The sequence below is a fragment of the Macaca mulatta genome, chromosome X, assembly GCF_049350105.2.
Source record: "Macaca mulatta isolate MMU2019108-1 chromosome X, T2T-MMU8v2.0, whole genome shotgun sequence".
NCBI lineage: Eukaryota > Metazoa > Chordata > Mammalia > Primates > Cercopithecidae > Macaca > Macaca mulatta.
Window position 1 is genome coordinate 121197587 of NC_133426.1, and position 25061 is coordinate 121222647.

Consider the following 25061-nt stretch of genomic DNA (forward strand, 5'->3'; position numbering starts at 1 on the left):
ACAATGTGGTTCCCATAACTGAATCCCTTGATGAGCTAAAGGGGAAAATAAGTCTCAAATCTCATCATGTAGGTATGTAAGGCCTTTGCCTACTTCACTTCTCTGTAAGGCTGTCTTTGTCAGGGCATATCAATGACATGAAAAAGATATGTACAATATATTTATTATAGAAGGTTGGAGCTTGATTATTTATAGTAAATAATGTTGGTGTTGTTAAATATATTAATTCTTACTGTAAATAGAAGAGTACCAAGAGTTTTGTTATAATGTGTATACATCCACAGCCTGATATTCTTTGGGGTTTTTTTTTTTTTTTTTATCTCTGGGTTCTTGGTGATTTCTTTGGCTATTTTATTTTTATTTTTATTTATTTATTCATTTTTGAAATGGAATCTTGCTCTGTCTCCCAGGCTGGAGTGCAGTGGTGTGATCTCAACTCACTGCAACCTCCGCCTTCTGGGTTCAAGTGATTCTCCTGCCTCAGCCTCTTGGGTAGCTGGGATTACAGGCGCCCACCACCACGCCCCGCTAATTTTTGTACTTTTAGTAGAGACTGGGCTTTCACCATGTTTGTCAGGCTGGTCTTGAACTCCTGACCTCAAGTGATCTAACAGCCTCGGTCTCCCAAATTGTTGGAATTACAGACATAAGCCACTATGCCCAGCCATCTGTGGTTATTTTAAGCTACATAATTCAATAAATCTTAAAAAGAAATTTGTCTCCACTATCATTTGAACTTAGTAATACCTTCTGTAAAGCCTTACTTGTGCTGCCTATTCTACTGTGATATAGATGTACGTATATATTTATATCACAGTCAAAGTAACAATTTAGGTAATGTATTCAATGTCTCCTGTGAAATTAATCAGTTGGACAACTGTGCTTCTCCTGAGTTGGATAAGGTTTGTAATAGCAGTAAGTATCAAAAGTAAACATTATTTTTTTCTGTAAAACCACATCAACATTTCAAGTTGTTCACTTAAAAGGTTAATGTAATGAAGAAACAGTGCACATACATTGGTTCTACATTGTCAAAACATGATTTATAATTGTCACTCTCTTGACACTTACATTAACGATTTAGGAATTTTTACCTTTCAATTATGTGGTTTTTTGTTACTACAAATAAATGCAAGTTCAATTAACAGAATCTGTTTTCCATATGAGTTCTCTAATATAGAACTGAGTATCTACTGCAAAGTTATTTACTCTAGGTTACCAAATTACTTTAAGAAAAACATAAATAGGCTGGTCATGGTGGCTCATGCCTGTAATCCCAGCAGTTTGAAAAGTCAAGGTGAGAGGATTGCTTGAGCCCAGGAGTTCGTGACCAGTCTGGGCAGTGTAGTGAGACTCCCATCTCTACGAGAAATTTAAAAATTAGCCAGGCATGATAGTGCAAACCTGTAGTTCTAGCTATCCAGGAAGCTGAAGTGGGAGAATTGCTTGAGCCCAGGAAGTCAAGGGTGCAGTGATCTGTGATTGCACCACTACATACATTCCATGCTGGGTGATAAAGCAAGATCCTGTCTCAAAAAAAAAGAAGAAGAAGAAAAACAGAAATACAGAAATAGACCATAACAAATAGCAAATATTGCTTACATTGATAGACAATTGCATCATTTCACTTTGCAGTTTGTTGTAGTTATCTGTTTTATTCACAAATATTTTAATTTCACGTCTTTGATTTAAAAATGAAATATATTTTACTATTCATCAGTTCTTCATTTGGTTGTTGTAAATAATGTATAATCAAATGCCTGTATCAACAAGTCAAACATATTCTGTAAATATATACACCTGCTATGTACCCACAAAAACTAAAAACTAAAAAATAACTTATGAAAGGAGCAGAGAATTGAGTGCGTTAAGTAACAATAATTTGTTCTATGTATAGTAAATGCATTTTATATCACTTACAGGAACTAACATGGTGTATTGCACATAATATGCATTCAATAATATATTCATTAATTGGTTTAATAATAACTATCAATATTATCATGACAAAATAACAGCATGTCTAGAAGAGAGGTACTCAATCAGGAATGCATTTTAGTAAATGAGCATACACATTTAAAGCACAGGAAAACCTGAGCTTTATATTTCCACATTCTGCACAGCTTTTCTTTTGCTAATCAAAAATTTAAGTGATCCTTTATAATTATCAGTTGAAGTCAAAACACATAGGATTAACTAAGTACTTAAAGAACTGATTATCGTAATTAATAATCTAACTTAGCCAACTGATAACTGTTAAGACTATCTGCCACACAAATTTTTCACTCAATAGTCTGTGCCAAAATTCAACAAGACTAACAACATAATTTAGCATGCGTCCTTTCTAAGATACCGCAACTTTCGTGAAATAAGTGAAAATTACCTTGTTTTGGAAAGGAAGGTAGCCAAATGTTATCAAGGTAGTTTCAGAGTTACATGTTCATCCATATTAGATAACAACAGTAAAATAATTTTATATGTATGTTTTCTGGTTTTCAACATATGTCTTTCAAAAATCGGATTGATTTTTTAAATTATACATTTTCAAAACATTAATATCTTCTTAAATATAAAATATAGGTATGACTTAAGCAACTGTACCAAGTAAATTAATACATGTCCTATAAGAGGATATTATGATTAAAGAGATTACGACACAAGAATATTCATTTTTATTTCACTATTTGAAAATGTGTATTAGTCTTAGCTTCAGTTCATATGACTCTAATTTAAACGTAGCATAGATCTTTCAAAAAAAATACAGACATTTTAATTGTGTGGAAGCTTTTATATGCTGTGTGAAGTGACTATTTGCATATTACATCATGTTTCAATTGCATTTTGCTCTTATTTAAAAATGATTTTTCCTCCAGCAAATTAAACATATGGCCCAGACAAGCAGTACATTGTGTACATAAAATTTCTAACAATTCCTTTCCGAGACTGCCACTGTGTAGATCTAAGTACAGTTGTCCACGTAACAAGTCTTTAGAGATACTAATAAACTAATACTAAAGTAATAATGAACTTTAGTATTAGTGTAATGTTATCTATTAAAATATGAAAACCAAATCATATATGTGTGGTATATCCATTAAATATATACATAAATTAATCTCTATATAATTATTTGTGCTCTCATAAAGTATTCTCAGTGACTTCATAGGGTTTTAATTGTGTAAGAAAGTACTCTCAATGCGTTACAAGTTTCTTAGCATCACAGGAATTGCATTGTTATTCAGATAGTTGGATTAACAAGAAACTGAGTCATCCTTGAATGGCTTCCTCTCCCTTATACCCCGTGATAAATTTATTACTAACTCCAGTCAACTCCAGTCAGTTTTAATTCCTAAATATCTTCACTCCATTTCTACAAACATCATACCAGTTTGGCTTTCCATCATCTCTTTAGTATTAGAATGACCCTCTAACTAGTTCTCCCAATTACACATTTGCACTCCCCAATCCATTCTCCCAATTCTTATTGCTCCTAGGAAGACAACCTGTTTATAAAAGACAACCTGATCTGGCTCCTCTTCAGCATCATATATTCCCTCATCCCCCTCATGAATAGTTAGGCCCCACTGATCTACTTTCAGTTCCTTGAGCACATGATCTCTCTGATCACAGGGCCTTGCCAGAAATTGTGCCTTCTGTTGTTAATACTAACTTGCGTTCCCCATCTCTCCTAATACTTACATCACCAGTTACACCAGTTAACTCCTATATAAGCCATCAAAACACGAGCTCAAAGTCATTTTTTTTTCTGGGATCAGGGAAGACTTCCTGCCCACCATATCCCCTAACACAAGGTGAGCATTCTGTTATATACCCTAATAGATAACATCATGTACCTTCCATCATAGCAATTATTACAGTTGATAATTATACACTTATTTTTGTAATTCCTTGAGGATTCCTATATCCTCCACTAGATGTTAATTAACTCCATGAAGTCAGGAACAGTATTGCTTTTGCTCAATATTGTATTCTTAGCATCTAACACACTACCAAGGCTATACCAATGAATTAATAAATATTTGTTGACTGGATAACTGAATAAATAAATAGGTATTATTTATGAAAAAGTCATTTGTATAATTTTTGGTGATGGTTGCTCTGTGACTGTTGAATTGCAAAGGATATTTTTCTACCTTCCCCCCAGTGGCAGCTGTAAATATTGCAGCCTGGTGAAAAATGAGAAGTCTCAGTAACTAAGACCTTAACAAAGGGTTGTATATGTGAGCTATCAACTCATAACTGACAGCAGTAAAAGTACTGCTGTGATTTTAAGTGTAATGTTATCTATACAAGCAGGCGACACTTATAAATGGCTAACACCACATTTGCATTATTGAACAGTCCAGCAAAAATTTTAAGTAAGTTTCACTTGCCCTGTTTCATGCAGCAAGAGGTTCACATTCACATTTTAAGATCTCAGATAATCAAATTATATCACTGCTATGCTTTATTAAATAAGCAAACTCAAATGTATGTCAAATGAGTTATAGCATAATTTATAAAGTTTTAATATTGCTAATAGGGCTTATATTTCACACTATATATATGAATACATGTAATATAGTATGAATATATTGCCTGAATATATGACTATATAGAATATATATATATTGAATATATATGAATATAATTGAAATATGATGTTAGTAAATGAATAGCTTGCTGAGTGATATAATTCTTAGTTCATATATTCTCCTGGCTAAGCTTTCTTGTTTCTGCTTTAATATTACATTATACTTTATATGTGTTACACGGAATTGCACTCAGCGATTTTGCAATGACCCAAATTTGCCTTAAATTCCATATATCTACCATAACTCATACATTTTATTATCCTGGTCATGTTTCTGTTTTTTCATCTGCTAAAAGATTGATGATTTTAAGACAACATGATGAATGCTAGACTAGTGCAGTCAGGCTGAGGAGGAATCTGAGTTCTACATTTTGTTTTTTTTTTTTTTTTGGCAGAGGAGTCTTGCTCTATTACCCAGGCTGGAGTGCAGTGGCACGATCTTGACCTCACTGCAAACTCTGCCTCCTGGGTTCAGGTGATCCTCCTGCTTCAGTCTCCCACGTAGCTGGGACTATAGGCATGCACCACCTTGCCTGGCTAATTTTTGTATTTTTAGTAGAGACAAGGTTTTACCGTGTTGGCAAGGATGGTCTCAAACTCCTGACCTCAAGTGATCCACCTGTCTCGGCCTCCCAAAGTGTTGGAATTACAGGCATGAGCCATGGCGCCTGGCCTGAGATTCTGCATTTTTAACCAGCTCCCAGATTTCCATGGACTACACTTGGAGTCACAAGGTAATGAATCAGGGGATGTGAAACTTTTGAAAAGAGCTAGATGATAAATACTTTGGATATGGGAATCATGTAGGCTCTGTTGCAACTACTCAGCTCTGCCATTGTAGCTTGAAGACAGCCACAGACAACATATGAATGAATGAGTGGGTCTGGGTTCCAATGAAATTTTATGAACACTGGAATTTGAATTTCCTATAAGTTTCTCATATCATGATATATTATTTATCTTTTAATATTTTTCAACTGTATAAAAACATATACATCATTCTTACCTTGTAGGCCATACAGAAACAGTCTGTTGTTTGCCAACCACCCTGCTATGGTATAAGATGCCAATAGATAACTGTTGTAGAGGCTGGAGTGGAGGTAGAGTATGACAGGATAGGCTTTGTAGAAAGGATTACAGTTGAGCTAGGACTTGAAGAAGGAAGGCTTTTCCTGGGCAGACAAGTAGGAGAAAGTGAAAGACAAAGATATAAGCCAGCAACAGCATTAGTGTGTTCTCCGAACTGAAAGCATTGGATTGTGGCCTGAGAAGAACAAGCCCTTCTAGGTTGAGAAGGCTCAATGAAAGGGTGGTCCCTTAAATGCATGTCTAAATAGTTTTAAACTTTAATGAGTAGTCGTGTCAGGTGAGCATGCAGAATGAGCATGGGGGATGCTATTAAGTTCGACCTTTTAGAACTTCAGATCAAGAGAGGACTGGACCACTGGGAGGGAGAAAGAATAGAAATGACTGAGGAAACCAGGAAAAACTGCACTTGAAAGGCCAAGACTCTTTGAAAGTGACTACAAAATGTTCTCAAATGCAAACTTTGTGGAAGCATTTATATAAATGATGGGGGCTTGCAAATTTCTTGGTGAAATGGGAAACATGTGTCATATAGCCAGACAGAGCAAGCCTGTCAAGCTGTTTTTCCATTGCTACAGAGCACACGGCAGATTAAAAAGGGAAGCTAAGAACTGAGGATTGAAGATTTGAAAAATGGTCTCCCCAGATGTCTCAGTGTCTGACTGACTTTGCTGATAAGCTACAGAGTAGGAATACATGCTGAGAGGTAAAATGAGCATATGGGTTTTATAAAAGATGTTTCTATTAGTTCTCTGGTGGTGGCAGTGAAGTGAGATAATGAAATATTACAAAAAAACACCAGAGCTGAGAATTATGAAAAATGGGATATCAAATACAAAATTAACAAAATCCAGTGCCTTTGGAAACTCTCTTCTCCCAATTATTTTTCTATTTCCTATCTAGTTCTCACCCATTTCCCCACAGGATGCTGTCCAGTTGTTGTGGAGGTATGTTTCATTGGAATAGTTAAGATTTGCTGAGAAACTACTATATAAAAAGCATGATTAATAAAAAAACTCATAATCCAATAAATGCTGAATTTTACTACCATTTGACAGATGAGGAAAGAGAGGCTTGGAAGCCTATTTTATTTATCCAGATCTCCTCCAAAATAGGCAATACATCTGCCAGTAGATGTGGCTTACCTATAACCCCTGGTAAAAAAAAAAAAAGTGGGAAGCAGAGCAAAGAGAGAATTTCCGCTTTTCCACAATAAGGGAATGCTAGTTAATCTTCCGGATGTACAGGGAAGATTTGTCTCTGGCTTTGTTCAAATCAGAAACAATTACCTAAAAGTTTTGGTCACAGTATTTTAGGTAATTTTTAAATACTGGCTAACAATGAGAGGAAAGGCAGTAGGGTTTTATTAATGGAAGTTAGAAAGGGAAGCAAATATAGACACAGTAAACTTAATAGGGTTTAAAAAAAATTCAAAGGACCTGTGATCAGATTTCCCACCAAACAAGAGAGATGTTAAGTATCATTATAAACGATCATGTATGGAGCATCTGCTCCATGCCAGGCACTACTGGACAGTGTACAAACTGTGTCCTTTAATTTTCACAACTTCCAATGACAGTGGTTATTATTACCTATATTTAACATATGAGGCCTAGGGGCTTAAGTGAGTTATCCACAGTCCCCTGAGTCCTATAGGTTTCTATTGTGTCAATCTGGTGATATTAAGTACCTACCACATACCAGATGTTAAACAAATGTTAACTATTGTTTTCTTGCTAGTATTGTCATTATTATAACTGACATTTACTTAAAACTCCTCCAAGCCTTACTTACCTTAACCATAACATGAAAGTCAACACAAAATAAGTTTGTCAGAGTGATTAAATGAAACAGCCCACTTAAAGTTTCTAGCATACAGAAGCCACTTAGTCAATGTCAAAACCCTATAAATTTTCTCTTGAAAGATGTTTTTTATTTTTACATGAGGCTATATAAGACAGTGGATGTTGATGCTTTCAGCTGTTTAGTGGCATGCTCCTGGATAATGAAGTTGATGTTTATCTTCAGAAAACAATGTGTGACTAGAAAATGACTTTTTTTCAAGTGCCTGTGATCAGGAGGTTAAGAGAGTTTATGGCTGAAATATTCAGCATACACTTCAAAGTTTCTGAGTTTTTTCTATTTCATATATTTCATATACTATTTCCTTTTCCTCTCTTCCTATAATTTGTTTCCCTAAGAACTTAAACAGATATTATATACTGTTTGTGTATTTAACAAAATAGTCTTATTTATAATGCAATTAAAATAGTCTAAACCATTGGTGTCTTAGTCTACAAGTTGTCTTTTTTTTTTTTTTTTTGAGACAGTCTTGCTCTGCCGCCCAGGCTGGAGTGCAGTGGCATGATTGCAGGTTACCACAGCCTCCGCCTCCCAGGTTCAGGCGATTCTCGTGCCTCAGCCTCCTGAGTAGCTGGGATGACAGGCATGCACCACCACACCTGGTTAGGTTTTTTGTATTTTCAGTAGAGACAGAGTAGGCTGGTTTTGAACTCCTGGACTCATGTGATCCGCCCGCCTCAGCCTCCCAAAGTGCTAGGATTACGGGCATGACCTACCCCGCCTGACCCCAAAAGTTGTCTTTTAATAGTTGAAGCAATGTTTACTAGTAGTGCACAAGTGCTCAATAAATGTGTTAAATAAATATCAGATGAAAGAATAAATGAACGACTCTTTCCATTATTACTCATTATTTTTATATCTTTAGATTTCCACCAAGAATGCTTCCCTAAAATTGGATATGTACTTATCTCTGCCAATTCATTTTGACAAAACACATCATGTTCTCCTAGATATAAAAGCACAAATGAATTAATCTTTGTTACACTTTACACTTAAAAATTATATTTGAAATTGATTTTGCTACTTGATGTGCTAACATTTAAATGCAGCTCCGCTTCCTTACATTGTTTCCTTCATAATGCTTCTCTTCATTTAAAATTCATTTTGATGAGTTCTGGCACTCCTTGTGCCTTTAAAGCGTAAGATAAAATTTCAGTTTACAGACAGATCTTTATGTTATTGACTAACAGCAACCTCTGATTCCAAAAGGGAAAAAAAAATGACCAAGTATCTCTAGCATGTTAAAAAAAAAAAAAAATCCTGATACTTTAGGGTCTTCTCCAAATTTGTCAAATAAAGGTACAGCTAGAATGTATATTATTAAAAAGAGTAATTGTTTGGGAAAATGTTTGAGAGCTTATCATTGAAAAGCTAACTCAGGGAAAGAAAGCCCTGATGCCAAATTAGGGAAACACAAATGAAGAAAGGGCAAGATTAGCATGCATTGTAATGGAAGATGCTAAATAGGGCTCAATAAGACAGTGCATATTGATAATTTCAGCTATTTAGTGGCATGCCCCGGGATAATGAACTTGACGTTTATCTTTAAAAAGATATTTGGATATGGTTTACATGAAACCTCCAAATTTCAATAGTTGGTGCCACCTTCACCATAATAAATAAGTTCCTGCTCTGTTGATTTCCATGACAGCTGGTTGTTCAAAAGAGCCCGTCACCTCCCTCCCCGCGCCTTCTCTTTTGTACGCACCGGCTCCCCTTAGTATTCTGCCATGATTGGAAGCACCCTGAGGCCCTCACCAGAAGCAGATGCTGGCACTACGCTTCTTGTACAGCCTGTGCTTTTCTAAAAATATTCTCTACTTATAGTTTGGATGGTTGACCCTCCAAATCTCACGTTGAAATTTAATCCCCAATGTTGAGGATGGAGCCTAAAGGGAGGAGTTTGGGTCATAAGGTAAAATCCCTCATGAATGGTTTGGTGCTGTCCTCATGGTAGTGAGTGAGCTCTTACTCTGTTAGACACCATGGGAGCCGGTTGTTAAAATGATCCTGGCATCTTTCTCCCTCTCTCTTTTTCTTCCTCTCTCACCATGTGATCTTTGCACATGCCAGCTTCCCTTCACCTTCCACCATGAGTGGAAGCAGCCCGAGGCCTTCACCAGATACAGATGCTGGCACCATGCTTCTTATACAGCCTGCAGAACTGTAAGCCAAATGAACCTCTTTTTCAAATAAATCACCCAGCCTCAGATATTCCTTTACAACAACACAAATAGATTGAGACCGAAAGTGAGAAGTGGCTTTTGAGCTCAACATTGAAAACAGAATAGAATTTAGAATTTGGAGGGGGAAAGAGAAAGAGTATCTCAAAGTGTGTGTTGGAGTAGGGGAGCTTCATGAAAAGCTTGGAAACCAATGAGTGTTGAATGAGGCAAGGCTGATGGTCTGTGGCCTTACTGGGTTATAGTCAGTAATAGGAGATCAGCTGGAATAGGTAAGGTGACAGCAACTTCCAGCAACTCTATCTTCATTAAGTGTTATGATATCATGCACCAGAGAACATAAAGTTCTAAGTTTATTTTGGGGGAATGTTATATAAATCCAAGATCATTATTTTTTATTCTTCATATTAATAGGCAATGCATTAAGTGTGCATTAGAACCAAAAATGGATAACCAAGGAAATGGTTAGAGGCAGATGCCGATTTGGTGGTTTTGATATTTACAGTAGCTTTTCCAAAGAGAAGCTCCTGTTAAGTGCTTAGAAATATGGGACTGGCCAGCCTAGGCAACATGGCAAAATGCCATCTCTGCAAAAAAAATGAAAAATAAAAAATTAGCCAGGCATCGTGGCACATATCTGTAGTCCCAACTACTCAGGTGGCTGAGGTGGGAGGATTGCTTGAGCCCAGGAGGTTGAGGCTGCAGTAGGTTGTGATTGGGCCACTGTACTCTAGCCTGGGCAACAGAGCGAGACCCTGTCACAAAAAAAAAAAAAAGAAAAAGAAAAAGAAAGAAATATGGGACTGGAACTCTCATCTTTGTCTCATGGTTTTGATGCTTTGTGCTACTTATTACACCTGTAATAAACATCCCTTGCCACCAGGTGGCTACAGAGTTATGCCATGTTTTCAGGAGCTTAAGACTCCAATGTGGTGAAAGCTTTTCCAAGTCACAACTTTTAAAAACTGATAATCTATTTAATGTTCTATCTACGATCTAGACAGGCTTTTAGGAAAAGTTGACTTGAGTTCATCCCTTCTCAATATTCATAGGTTTAGAGAGTTGATTTACATTCCCAAAGGGGACACTAAAGCAAATGAAATAGAAGGAATTCATATGATTTGCATCCAGTTTCTACTGAATTCATTGAATTCTGTCATTTAAAAATAATTTTTATTCATGTTCCATAATTCACTGATTGAGATTCCTTATGGCAGAGTTATAACTGTGAGAAGAGATGTTCACTGAATTAGAGGAAGAGAAGGATAGCAAGGCTCTTTAAAGCCTTAATTGGAAGGTCAGAGGCAATTTAAGTAGTAGTAGTTGGAAGAAAACAGAGTCAGTGTCTCTGACTTCATTAAACATTATATCATGGCCCACAGAACATAATGTTCTAAGTTTATTTTTTGGGAAAATTATATAAATCCAAGATTATTATTTTTGACTCTTCATATTAATAGGTAATGCATTATGTGGGCATTAGAACCAAAAATGATGTAACCTAGTTTTTAAAAGGCAAAACACTGCAATTAACATATCAAAATTCTCCTGTCACAAGGAAAAGATGTTGTTCATTGCCCTAAATTATTCATAAGTTTTCACATAATTTGCTGTAAACATCTGACCGTTAGAAAAGTCCAGAACTAGATAGAAGAGTGCAGAACTAGTAATTGATGCTGATACAATTAATTTCAGCTTTTCCCCCTTCTTCTACTTGTGCCTATGAAGGTTATAATAAAGAATGAGTGGACTAAGGTATCTGGAAAATATATTCTTAAATATTAGATTAATTCACTAAGATAACTATGGAGAACTATTATGTGATCACCACTATGCCAGGAATTACTGGGGTTGCAGAAACGTATTGGCCAAGATCTCTCACCTTCACTTAAAATCTTATTGGTGAGATAAGATTAATTAACATAAAATAAAGAAAAAGAATAGTGTGCTCTAAGCAATAAGGTTTATACATGTACAAAGAGGTGAGGAATTAATGAAGCCTGCATTTCAGCAGAAGATCCTTAAGAAAGTGCGCTTATCAACTGGGATGAATTGTATAACCATTTTCTGTCATTATCTCTTTCATATCATTGCACAGTCTCTTTTTTATGCCCCATGCAGGCCCTTGCACGTGGTAGGTGCTCCATAAATATTTGCTGCTTGATCAAATAACTTTTTGACAAGGATATAGTAAAAGCAAGCAAAAGAGAGACATTTTGTTTTTCTGTTGAATAGATATCTTGAGAAAAAAAAAAAATCTGCATTGACCATGATAGAGTACCTTACCATTAGATCATAGGATAGGAAAGTAAAGCTTATAAATCTGCTTTCTAAAGAGTGCAGTGCCCAGTAGCTCATCCTCACAGCCTTGAAGAATGAAGGTCAAAACTGGAATGCCTAGTGAATCCTGAAAACAATTTTAGTTCACTAGTCTGAATCAATTAGACACGACCTATAATATCAAGATTGCATGTGGCTAGTAGTTAACTTTTCAGCAGAAATGTTTCTCTAATGCTTGGTATATCTAAAATTTGATGGAAATATTTAAATAATGTGAATTTGCTCTCTTTTTTAAAAGCAGCATTTAAATAGTATCTATTTTATGTCTAACAAAGGCAGGAGTCTTTTATCTTGATATCTGTATTCATCTATCTATCTATCTATCTATCTATCTATCTATCTATCTATCTATCTTTTAATTGAGATGGAGTCTCACTCTGTCGCCCAGGCTGGAGTGCAGTGGCACGATCTTGGCTCATTGCAACTTCTGCAGCCCAGGTTCAAGCGGTTCTTGTGCCTCAGGCTCCCAAGTAGCTGGGACTACAGACGTGCACCACCATGCCAGGCTAATTTTTTATTTTTTGTATTTTTAGTAGAGACAGAGTTTCGCCATGTTGGCCAGGCTGGTCTCGAACTCCTGACCTCAGGTGATCCACCCACCTCGGCCTCCCAAAGTGCTGAGATTACAGGTGTGAACCACCGTGCCTGGCCAATATCCTTATATTAAGGAACTCTTATTTGTTTAGAAATGCTCCTCTTAAATTTCAGTCCTCCAAATAAACAAAAAACACTGACCAGGATTTGTTGCAACTAGTAGTTGGCAAGTACATAATTTTATTGGAGCATGGTTAGGCATAATTAGGACAGTAGCAGATCACCAAAGGTAGTGATAGAATAACAGTCACCAATAAAGTAAAAACTTTAGTGAAATTTCTTGTAGGTGAATTATCTGTACTACAAAGATGCATTTTGACGTGTTTGCACATTGAGAGCAATATAAGAATTTAGGATTAAGGCTATTGGTATCATACGTACATATAAAACAATTATTTTGGGTATACAATTGCTTTTCAAAACTGTGGAATAATGAACAGGTATTTTTCGGAATGATGAATTAGATGGAACCACAACTTCATAAATGAATGGCCCAATGTAAACTATTAAAACCCACACTTAATAAACAACCAGTGGCATGTTATTTTTCCATCTTTTTATATTTATATCTGTGAAATGATCTGTGCATTTAGGAGAGTATCTATACTCTGGTTATCCAACAGTTTGGAAATGGGTCTCCATTGGAAAAACAGAAACATGGGTTAATTTGTATCTTTCCCTTCAATTTGCTATTGCTCTAGAATTTTAGGCAAGAAAATATGCCCTTTTATGAGTCACAGAAAAGCCTGTGCCCTTTAATATCTGGAGTATGCTTTTTTCCCCTACTCCTAAAGTGGGTAATACTTATTTTTAAATTGTTTTCCTCCTCTTCATTTTTTAAAAGCCATTAGCCAAGAAGGGACTAGGATATCACTTGTAGTTCTCATTTTGCTGAGAAGTCTCTGGTATTTGATTCCGTTCTACTTCAAATGTCTGAGAAAAGTTCCAAACCTCAACTTTGGACATGAAACTTCCTCATACAGGGAGGACAGGCAAGAAAGTAATGGAACATTTTATACCTATTGTAAGAACCAAGCATTTGTGGGAACATGAACAACTGGATCTCTTACACATTGCTAGCAGAAATATAAAGTTGTAAAATTACTTGGAAAAAGTTGGCATTATTTCTTAAAATTGAACACAATCTGTATATGATGTTCTGTTTTAATAATTAATTAATTAATTATATTATTTGGGCTGTATGTGGAGACATGGTAATGGTGATTCATACACCAAGGGTTATAATTAATCCTGTTCTGTGCACTAGAGGACAGATTATTCCTAGAATTCAAAGACGGCTGAACACCTAAGCAGCATCATTTGGTAAGGCAGCATACCAGGCTAGGAAAAACGTCAGGGGGATATAGAGAAAGGCACTTGTTTTGGTGGGAACACTATTAATTAGAGTACTTCTTGGTTCATAAAATTTTATCTATGAATATTTGCTGACTTAATGAAGCAAAAAATGGAGAAAAAGGTAATGATTATTTGCCAATGACTACTTGAGGTGGCAGATTTTCAGTCCTAACCAAGAGAAAAAAAAAGGTACATCAAATGGATAGTTCTCTGTTTTGTGCATTTGAGAGAATGTGAGTTCCTTCCAGAGGCACAGGAAAGATGTGTCATTGTCCTTCAAACAATTCGAGGATAGTGATCTACAAATTCGTTGTCAGGAAATATTAGGCAATTTAAAATAGTCATTCAGTATATATGCCAATGTAAAATAATTGGATCTAAAGCAACTTTTCTTTTGTAAGGGGAAATTATAAGAAGAGTAGAAAATTATAGAATTATTAGCTAAAAAAAATTCCAAATGTTTTTACCAGATCCCCCAACAAATGATAATTTGAAAAAAAAAAAAAGAGGTTGGTATTGGTGAGTAGGGAGATGTTTATGACAATAGCTATTAATTATTAAATGCTTAACAAGTAATGTCAGGTAGTGGACTAGACTCTCTGCAAGTTATTTCTTCCAATTCTCACAGCAGTTGATGAAGTTGTCATTATTGATTCCATTTAATATATGTAAAAACAGAGGCTACAAGAACTTGAGTGAGTTTACCAAAGTCCCACAGCTAGTCAGTGACAGTGCTGGGATTCAGAGGCCAGATCTGCCTGATTCTAAACTCACATTTTCTTCACTGGAAGTTGAACTAGCAGTCACCATGTTGAGTGAATGAAGCAATGGGTTCTGAGATGTTTCTGATCACCTACCCACTCCCTCCTTTAAGCTTGTTCTTCTATATAGAGCATGGGTCCCCAACCCCAACTCTGCTGTCTACAGCACTGCCAAGTGACCCATTGGGCTCCACCTTGACCAACTGGGCATCGAGCGGTGCAAAAGCAAATCCCTCTCAAAGCTGGGAGAGTCACACCGTGGGCTACTCCTGCATGCAGCTGGGTACATATCTCCTGGGCCCTATGACTTACCTAAAAAAAAAGTGAGAGAGTGGAGAGACAGATCCAGGCAGCTCAGTAACTGCTATTACTAGAAAAACGTGACTGTGTCTGGCCGGGTGCGGTGGCTCACTCCTGTAATCCCAGCACTTTGGGAGGCCAAGGAAGGCAGATCACAAGGTCAAGAGATCAAGACCATCCTGGCCAACATGGTGAAACCTGTCTCTACTAAAAATGCAAAAAAGAAAATAAATAAAAAAAATTAGCTGGGCATGGTGGCACACACCTGTAGTCCCAGGTACTTGGGAGGCTGAGGCCAGAGAATCCTTTGAACCTGAGAGGCGGAGGTTGCAGTGAGTCGAGATTGTGCCACTACACTCCAGCCTGGTGACAGAGCAAGACTCCGTCTAAAAAAAAAGAAAATGTCACTATGTCCATACCAGATTAATAGAAGATACTCAGTAAATATTATCCTCGCTATTACGTTATTGCAATCATTACTAGCTGGGAAGCTTTTAGCAATTTACATTAACCCCTCTTAGATTCAGTGTCCTAGTCCATAAAATAAGGTTGACACTACTGGAATGATCTAAGATTGTCATGGTGATTATATGACAAGATAAATCCATTTAAATCTCTGGGCAATTTGCTCATTAAGTGTTAGTAAGACAGAGAGATAAGTGGTTTTCTCCTTTTGATGTGATGAAAATGAGATTATAATTATCTTGCAGATGATGGTGCCCTTGTATTTGCCCCACATTTCTACTAGCTTCCTGACAAGTGAGGCTTCCCCAGCCTCTTCATTCTCTGTATATAAACAGTCAGCTTAGACCTAGTGCTGAGAGAATTCCCTTTCCAGTTCTTTCTTACAAGTTAGAACTACATTCAAGACTCATTCCTGGCCCCCTTTTCTTCCATCATGACACCTTCAAATGCTCAAGTCCCAACTAATCTCTCTCTCTATCACATAATTTGACAATGATCAATTTCTCATTTATTCTGTTAATTCACCTTGTTAGCTTATTAGCTAATTAGTAAACCCTTTGAAAGGTCTATCTTCTCATACATCTTAGTACTTACTGCAGCATCTATCCCAGTGCCTTTCATAAAGTAGAAGCTAAATAAATAACTATTGCTGGATAAATTAATGTAAGTTATCTATGAAGTCAGCCATCAATTTTTGTACCCAAAACTGAAGGCAAGCTTTAGAAGATTGAATGTCATAGTTTTAGCACCGTATAAAACAAGGCACTGTTTTAGGTGATAAAATACAGGCTGAAAACTCATTTAAAATTTAGAAAACAATAGTTTGTGACACATGAATCCGGGATAAGTTAAGTAAAAAACAATTATTTTGAAGGAAGACCTCACCTCATACTGTTCTTGTATTAAAATTATGGATGGTAAACTTGCCTTCCTAGGAAATGTATTTAGGGGGGACTCCTACAAAAAGGACATGGCCCTCATTAACCCAAGGTCATATTTATGTTCTGATCATAAATCAGATCAGATTAGATAGCAAAAAAAGTACACAATCTGCATTTCATTTACAATCTTACTATTTTCAGACAATTGAGGCAAAATGTAGCAGTTAAAAATATATATCTCAATAAATACTTATTGATTGATATGTAAAACTCAGTAAAAAAGATGACACATCTTTCCTGACAATTGGCAAGGATAAGTACAATGACTTCTCTATACCATAGTTTGGTATATATTTTAAAAATTATAATTCTTTCAACTATAATCTTTATCAATGCTATTGAGCCAAGAATAAAAGGAATGTGAACATCAAATATGTGGGTGATATGGAATGGGAGTAGAAGATTGGCACGTGCCTTTATATAAACCTCTTTGTCTTGATGTTCCAGAGACTGGCCTCCTTTTGAAATAAAAATAAATACCTTCTTCCTTAGAAACATGTCAAGGTAGGGTGCTCACGTGACCTAATAACCTTACAAATGAATGTCTATAATGATAGTTTTGTTATTTTCTCTTTATTATTTTAACACAGAATGAATGCTATTTTAATATATCTTCATCCCTTACCCATAAATACAAATATCCCACTGATAACAAAGTGTGAGAAGGAAGTCTTTTAAATAGATTTTTGAAACTTGATTTCTTCAAATAATATAGTCTTGGGGCTCATCTTAGAGGTCCATGTGGGTAGGTCAGAATCTGTCAACATAATGTCTTTTTCTCAGCATTTTTCCTAAAGGAAGCGTGCTATTTCCTTTCCCTTGTAATTGTTTTTGCTTCTTTTTCCTGCTAGTGTATTTTAATTTTCTTTGGAAATTTGAGGATGGAAAAGTGTGATTATTTAGATTTTCTAATAATATAAAACTGTTTTTGTGATAAAGACTATGAATTCTCTTTGACACAAACATCTGCCTGTAGTTGAATGAAGTATTATTTAGGATAGAATGTAGTATTCAACAGGAAAAGCAATTTGTCTAAAAAATGCTTATTTCCTTGTTGCATTTACCCTTTTGCCAGTTTGATGTATCTGCACTGCCTATTTATTCTTTGCTACTGTCAAGATAGCAAGTTTCTATCTGGAGCAGATGGTGTAACTGCCATTGTTCAGATGCTTCAAATTCATTCTGCTGCAGGGTATTTTTATCATTAAACCTCTAATTTAGCAATAGTAATAAATTCAATCTATGTACTATTTTGTCTGGGATGTCTGAACATTTGTTAAATATCTGAACCTAAAAATATATATTCTTTTGATATCATGAAAATTGTATCAAAATTTATTTGATTATTTCTTAACAGAAATCAATGTAAAGATATATTTTATTAATATGTTCAAAGGCATCATTCTCTCTCTCTCTATATATATATGTATACACATATATGTGTGAATGTACACATATATATGCACATATATATATGTGTGTGTGTGTGAATGTATGTACTCCAAGCAGATAAAACTATTGTTTTAAACACCTAGTGATCTTACATTTTGGAGAGGCAGTAAAAAAGTACGTTAAGTACATATGCGTGTGTGTGTATATATATACACACACACACAGACATATATATATATATATACATATATATGTACATATATACATATATGTGTATATATACACATATGTACATATATGTACATATATATACACACAGAGAGGGAGAGTATGATGGTAGGTAAATGCTATAAAATTTTAGCTATTAGTCATTAGTTCTATAAATTTATTAGTTGTATATGACTCTATCATAGAAGGTACTTATTTCCCTTACTACTTCCTCCATTACTTATCTCAATAGAAATTTAAAAAATCTTGATGTGTGTCTTCATACTCTTAAATAGAGTAAATTTAAATCTATTTTTAAATTACAAATGTGGGCCTTTTTATCTATAGGTTCTAACAGCATGCCCCCCTCACCCCACGTAGAAAGCCATCACACTTCATATTTTACCATCAGGAAGGAATTAGAAACAAGGCTAATTTTTTTACTCTCCACCATATTTTCAATATTAAAATGATTGAAACTGGACCAACAAACATTTTTCATTTAACTTTATCCTTACAGCTTTAAAAAGCAAGGCAATAAGTGAAAATTTGCAGAAATATTAATAACTTTGAAACAAGTTATACTCACATATGAGAATTCAGTGAGTAGAATTTTGCAACTTATCATGATTTTTCACTGATTATTACTTTAGAAATTATTTCATTCAGTGTAGTCTGTATATTGTGGCCAGGCATGGTGGCTTGCACCTGTAATCCCAGCACTTCAGGAGGCTGAGGTGGGCGGATCACTTGAGCTCAGGAGTTTGAGACCAGCCTGGGCAATATGGCAAAACCTTGTCTCTACCAAAAATACAAAAAATTAGAAGGGCACAGTGGCACATGCCTGTTGTCCCAACTACTAGGGAGGCTGAGGTGGGAGGATCCCTTGAGCCCAATGAGGTAGAGGTTGCAGTGAGCCGAGATCACATCACTGCATTCCAGCCTGAGTGATAGACTGAGATCCCATCTTAAAAAAAAAAAAAAAAATCAGTAACTAAATAGAATTCTGCAACTTATCATTATTTTTTCAGTGATTACTACTTTAGAAATAATTTAATTCATTGTAATCTGTAAATTGAAACAATATCCCACAGTTGGACAATTGTACAATCAGCAATGATTGATTCTAATTTAACAAATGTTGAACAAGTCAACAACTATTAGGGTGACTATATATTCTACTTTTCCTAGGACAGTCACAGTTTGTGCTTATTGCATGTGTATTAATTATAATTTTTAACTCTCAGAAGTGTCCAATCTGGATGCTAAATTATGTACTCATTCTGATGCACCCAGGTAAACCTGGGTGTTACATGCTGATATATATAAAGAACTATAAACAAACGTCCCTTACCTGAAGAAGCATACAAACCTTATTAATGATGCAAGATACATTCATAAAATTCTTGCCAAGTATGTTTTTTATTAAAAGCTTCAAGTTTTGGTATAGCCAGTAAGCACTGTGAAAATTCAGAGAAGAGGTGTAAGGATATGGATTAGAGTGGTTAAGGCTAGTTTAATGGAGCTGCTGTACTAAAAGACATTGTGGGTATGAAGTCACATAGTTATGGGGATGAAGACGAATATGGTCTACAGCTGATTAATCAACAGTGGAAATGACTGAATATAAAGAAGAGTATGTTAATAAGAATAATAGGTAAGGACTCAGAAATTCTGGTCTCTTGTCCTGCTCTTCCACTGGCTGACTTTGTATCGTTGAGTAAATTACTTCTTCCTTTTGCCTTTAGTTTCTTGATTTGTAAAATAAGGGATTGAACTGGTTTCATCCATTCATTAGTTTTTTTATGATGAGATTACTTTGTGCAAGGCACTCCACTAAGGACTACGTAAATGATCTCTCAAGTTCCTTTCCTGCTTTAATTTTTATGGTAATAACTTTTGTCACCAATATCTCCAATCATATAGTTGTAGCCAGTTCAGAATCATGTGCTTCTCTGTCAAAGAAGAACATTTCTTGCAGGTAAATGATCCCAAACCAACAAATATTTGTTGCATTAAATTGAATTGAAATTTTTTCTTGCAAGTACCCTTTGCTTCCTAGTTGGATTAGAACCATGTTTTCATTCCCTGTGATGGTAATGCAACCCCAGAGTGGTAAGGGACTCTGCCAGGAGAAGCTGGCTTTGTGTATTTTCAGACCGTGAATATAGCTGTTACGTTAACAGGTGACTGAGGCTGCAGCCGACTCAGTTGAGAAGCATGAATGCTGTGCAAAGGTTTTTTTTTTCTGTCCCTTCTCACAAATGAAACCAGTTTCCCATCTGCTCTACCTCCCTGATCTAAAGAATCTTGCCCTTATTCCAAGTGCTAATCACCTAACAGGAAAGATCATGCTCCCTGGAGTGGAGTTACGGCACTGAACAGCAAGGAACTCTAGCAACTCAAAGAAGCTGAGGTGTCTTCTGAGAATCCAGCTGATTCAAGGCTATAGGCCCACTTTCCAGTGCAGGTTTTCCTATTTTGGAGGGAGTTGGAAAGGTGACCCTAAAACATCAGTATGGATTATACATCACTTTTGATAATACACACTGATGCTCCCTTCCACTAACTGGATAAGTTGAGGATAGATCTAGCCTAAAAGGAATCTGATGAGCAAGAGAAAATTATTTTTACTTGTCAAATATTCATTCTGTATTTGAAAATTGTGGCATGATAAATGTAGCTATATGTTTATCCATAATTAAATCTGGAGCCTTCTTAATATATAGTAGATGCAAAATACAAGATCAAATGCGACCATGTTTAAGTTGATAGTTCATTCTTTTATCTTTGTCACTTGTCAGAAATCAGAGACAGATATTGTATGTGCGTGTGCCAGAATATAGTTAAATCCAGGTGGAGTCTACCTCTGACTAATGTATGATTTTCACATTGATATTGATGGTCACGAAGCTAGCGGTAGGGAATCAAATGGAGAGAATTCAAGACTTTATCAGGACAAGTTGAATGAAAACTAGAAGTAAGAAAAAATAGGAGTTATAATAAATGTTTGATTATAAATGAGTGCTACAAGGAAAGCAAATATTTGTGAGGGTATTTATTTTCTCCAGATTGCACTTTTACACACAGAACACCTTGTAAACACTGTTACCAGGGGCTTCCTCTCACTTTTGGTATGGTTAGGCATTGGCAGGGAACCTGAAGTCCTTTCAGGAAAATACTCGTAGTCAGTACCTTTTGCTAATTTTTTACAAATAAGTGAATTTTAAGTGTTAAGAAATTTCTACTAGCTTTCCACATAGACCTGTTGACATTTTTTAACTTTAAGTGTATTTTTTTCAGCACTACCTAGTCCTGTAAGTTTAAATGTTTAAATATACAGAGGCAACTATTGAAAGTGTTAAATCAGAGATATGAACAACTCAAAACTAACTGATAGGAGTTGGAAATAGAGTTGTAGGCAAATGGTTGGGAATCTGTCTTTTCAAATACACTGCGTGAGAAATATAAATCAGTCTTTGTTTTATTCTGCCAGTCATATTAGAATATTCTACACCCTCAATCTATAAAGCACATAAAACTTTGAAAACTTCTGACTAAACAGGGAGAAGTAGGAAGAGGAAAAGCAAAAAGCATATGGAATTGATTGACAATGTGCTGAAATATTAAGCAGCAGACATCTCTGACTAAGTGTATGTGTAAAATAAAGACCAAATTTGAAAGTAGATTATTTATTTTGAAAATGAGCTCAGTTATTTCAGGGTCTAGAAGCAAATACAACTTAAACCTCCACTCATCCTGTATGTGTGTCTGTATGTGTTAGTGTTTAATCACCACTGTGGCAAAATAAGAGCATGATCTAAATTCCACGCCTCATCCCAGAACTTTCAGAGATTGTTGACACCTTACAGAGTCATTGTAAAGCATCAGGTGCAGGAAGGAAAATTAAAATGCAAACTCACACTGACATGCAGAGCGAGTAACCAAGTCTTAGAAAACCTGAAAAACCATGACATTGAGCAAGGCAAAAGGGGTTTTAAACAGGCAATGGGAAGGCTTCGTTTTTTGCAATTGAACAAAAAGCAAAATTGGCTAAGGGAGAGTGAATGTAAACGCTAAAAGAAAGGAAGCTAAATTGAGACCTACAGGATGGTGGGATCTTTTTCCATGATGAGCTACAGATCTTTTTCCGTGATGAGCTATGAAACTTTTCTAGCACAGAAATAATAAGAAGATAGATCTGCATCCATTGTGGTTCAGGGTAACTGACTGGGCTCTATAACAGAGCTACAGGTAACTTTGCTTAATGTAGAAAGAAATGACTCAGGTTAAACAGAATGCTTCACTGATTTTTCCAAAAGAACCTACTTAAAGAATTTGAGAAACACGGAGTTTCCTCTCACATAAGCTAGTGAAAACCTACTCATGCCTCAAACAATGTAGCAAACACAAATTGAGAGCGAGCAACAAAATACATGAGAGTTCAATATAATGTAGAAATTCATAATTTAGAAACAAAGTCTGTCAGTTTTAATACCTTTGAATAGGAATTTAATGTCTGTCACTGTCCATCTTTGAAACGCAGAGGCATGAGGTGTTATATAACCAAGATCATTAGGTTAGTAAGCATATAGATCAAATATATTGTAAATGGAATTCTTGTACAACTTTAAACCTTCTTAAAATGATAATTTGTAACATGTTTTTGACCATCATATAATACTTCCTTTGTCAACTGTTTCAGTAATACTCTGCGAGAAGAATGAATAACCTTAATGATTTCTAATATTTCTGGTTTTGCTTTTGCTTGAACTGTTTCATAAATGAATATTTTACTTGGCACATTATTTTTATTATTAAAAGAAAAATAAAGGACTTCTCCTATTACAAAAAGTAGTTCTACAAATATTTTGATCAAATTTTTAAACTCTCTATGTGACAAAACAATGTGAAATAAATATTTCAAATGCCATTTATTGATGAGTAAGTTGTAAATATTGCTAAATTCCATTTACAAATTCTTGGAGGAATTTGGTTTTTAAAGGAAAACATCATGATCAGTGTATAGACATGCTCATTAGGAGACTCTTGGCTCTGCCATAGCATAAAGAATCCTGGTGTGTTCGGGTGATATTTTCAATCTAAAATCTAGGAGGCAGGTGCTCACTTGTCCTCCTCCATGGTTGGAAAATACAGGGGGGAGGCCATAGTGGCAACTGTCACCATGATTAATTTCGTTGGGATAAAAGATGGACCAGCTGATTGTAATCAATGCATTGAGGACTCTCTCAGATCAGTGGAACTGTTAAATTTTAAACTCCTCAAGGTAGAACACAGTGGTAATGTTTTGAAATTTAAAGACTTTGAAATGCAAGCTACTTTTCTCGGGCCATTTCTTCTAAACAACACAACATAATGTTTAAGCCATGTGTTGTTCACAGGTTATAATGTTGCAGTGATAAAATGCATACTCCATTGGGAAAAATAAACAGCCGTAAAGGGACTGAGATTCTTGATTTTTAACTTTGTATTTAACCTTGTAATAATGCTGCCTGGAAAATTTTTGCAAAAGTATAAATAGATGTAAGAAGATTAATATACGATCACTGTATTTTACAATCTTTCTGTCCTTGAATTTGAAGTATATTACAGGTTAAGGTAAAGCCAGGAAATAAGATTGCTTTATAGAACTTTATGACTTTCAAAACTGACATTTGAAGAAATTGTGGTTTACTATAATAGTGAAATAATAGTAATTGCAAAGTAAATATAATCATTATTGAAATATAAATTTTCATACTTTTTTGTTCAACAAATATTTATATAATACCTAATATATGAAAGGTATTTTCCATTCATAATCTATTTATCTTTAATGATGATCATTTTAGCAGTCTAGCACTGGGGGTAGTATTTTCTTCAATTGACTGATGATAAGGAATCCTCAAACCATGAAAAGTAGAATTGGATTTTGTCACTCTCTACATCTCTGCTTAATTGTATTTTACACTCACTTTAAATGAAAACAATGGAACACAGATATCATTAAGAGTGATTATTGATTAGAAATAATCAAGGGAGGCTTCTTATATGACACAGAATGCTAGTTAAAGTACACGGATGGGCCACTGGGAAGTCGAACATTAAAGACTTTGCCACAATCACATCTTACCATTTACCACACTGCAGGTAGACATTTATCCACATTTTGATCTTATAAGACTCAAATCTCATAGTACACAGAAGGTGTGTGTTATAGAGTGTTTTCAAGCTATGACATGCCACAATGAAGTTTGACAGTAAATGTTTAATGGTTGGCTCTTTTGGTAACAAATTGGGCATATTTTTAAAATTATTGACATTCATTTTGAATTTCTTATGCAATGCAATGGCACAAACATCTTTGGAAGATTTACTAAATACAAGGCACTATGCTAAGTGTAATGAAGACAAAAGCAGATTCTGTGCATTCAAGTAGCTTACAGTCTGGGAAATAGAGATTTCTTGACCTTATTTCAAAAGTAGGACCCTTCTATCTTACGGATTTGTGATACAACATTTTCTCTTTTATTGTGCTGTTTCTCCTTGTTTCCTTCCTTCCTTCCTTCCTTCCTTCCTTCCTTCCTTCCTTCCTTCCTTCCTTCCTTCCTTCCTTCCTCTCTTCCTCCCTCCCTTCCTTCCTTCCTCCCTTTTTTCTTTCTTTCTTTCTTTCTTTCTTTCTTTCTTTCTTTCTTTCTTTCTTTCTTTCTTTCTTTCTTTCTTTCTCTTTCTTTCTCTCTTTCTTTCTCTTCCTATTTTGTTATGTCATTTTATCAGGATGTGGTCTTCATTCAGGCAATAATAAAATAAAGTACATTAATTTTTATACATTTTTGGAAATATCAAGGCTACATATTCATAGCTTAATTCTTATTACTGTGCCTTACATGATAAAATATGCAATCTAAGAGGAGGGAATTGCTATAAATTAAAACTTTGAGTGTTTAATTAATATTATGTGATACCATCATATCGAAAG

General features: G+C 35.3%; 2 non-coding genes across 2 annotated transcripts; both read left to right on the plus strand.

The window, feature by feature from the left end:
• The first annotated feature begins 14940 nt into the window (after positions 1 to 14940).
• Positions 14941 to 15068, plus strand: LOC114675241 (small nucleolar RNA SNORA35). The gene has a single exon (XR_003726328.1). It is a non-coding gene; the product is annotated as a small nucleolar RNA SNORA35 (small nucleolar RNA).
• An 8120-nt stretch (positions 15069 to 23188) lies between these two features.
• MIR764 (microRNA mir-764) lies at positions 23189 to 23284 on the plus strand. The gene has a single exon (NR_032733.1). It is a non-coding gene; the product is annotated as a microRNA mir-764 (primary transcript).
• Positions 23285 to 25061: the final 1777 nt, after the last annotated feature.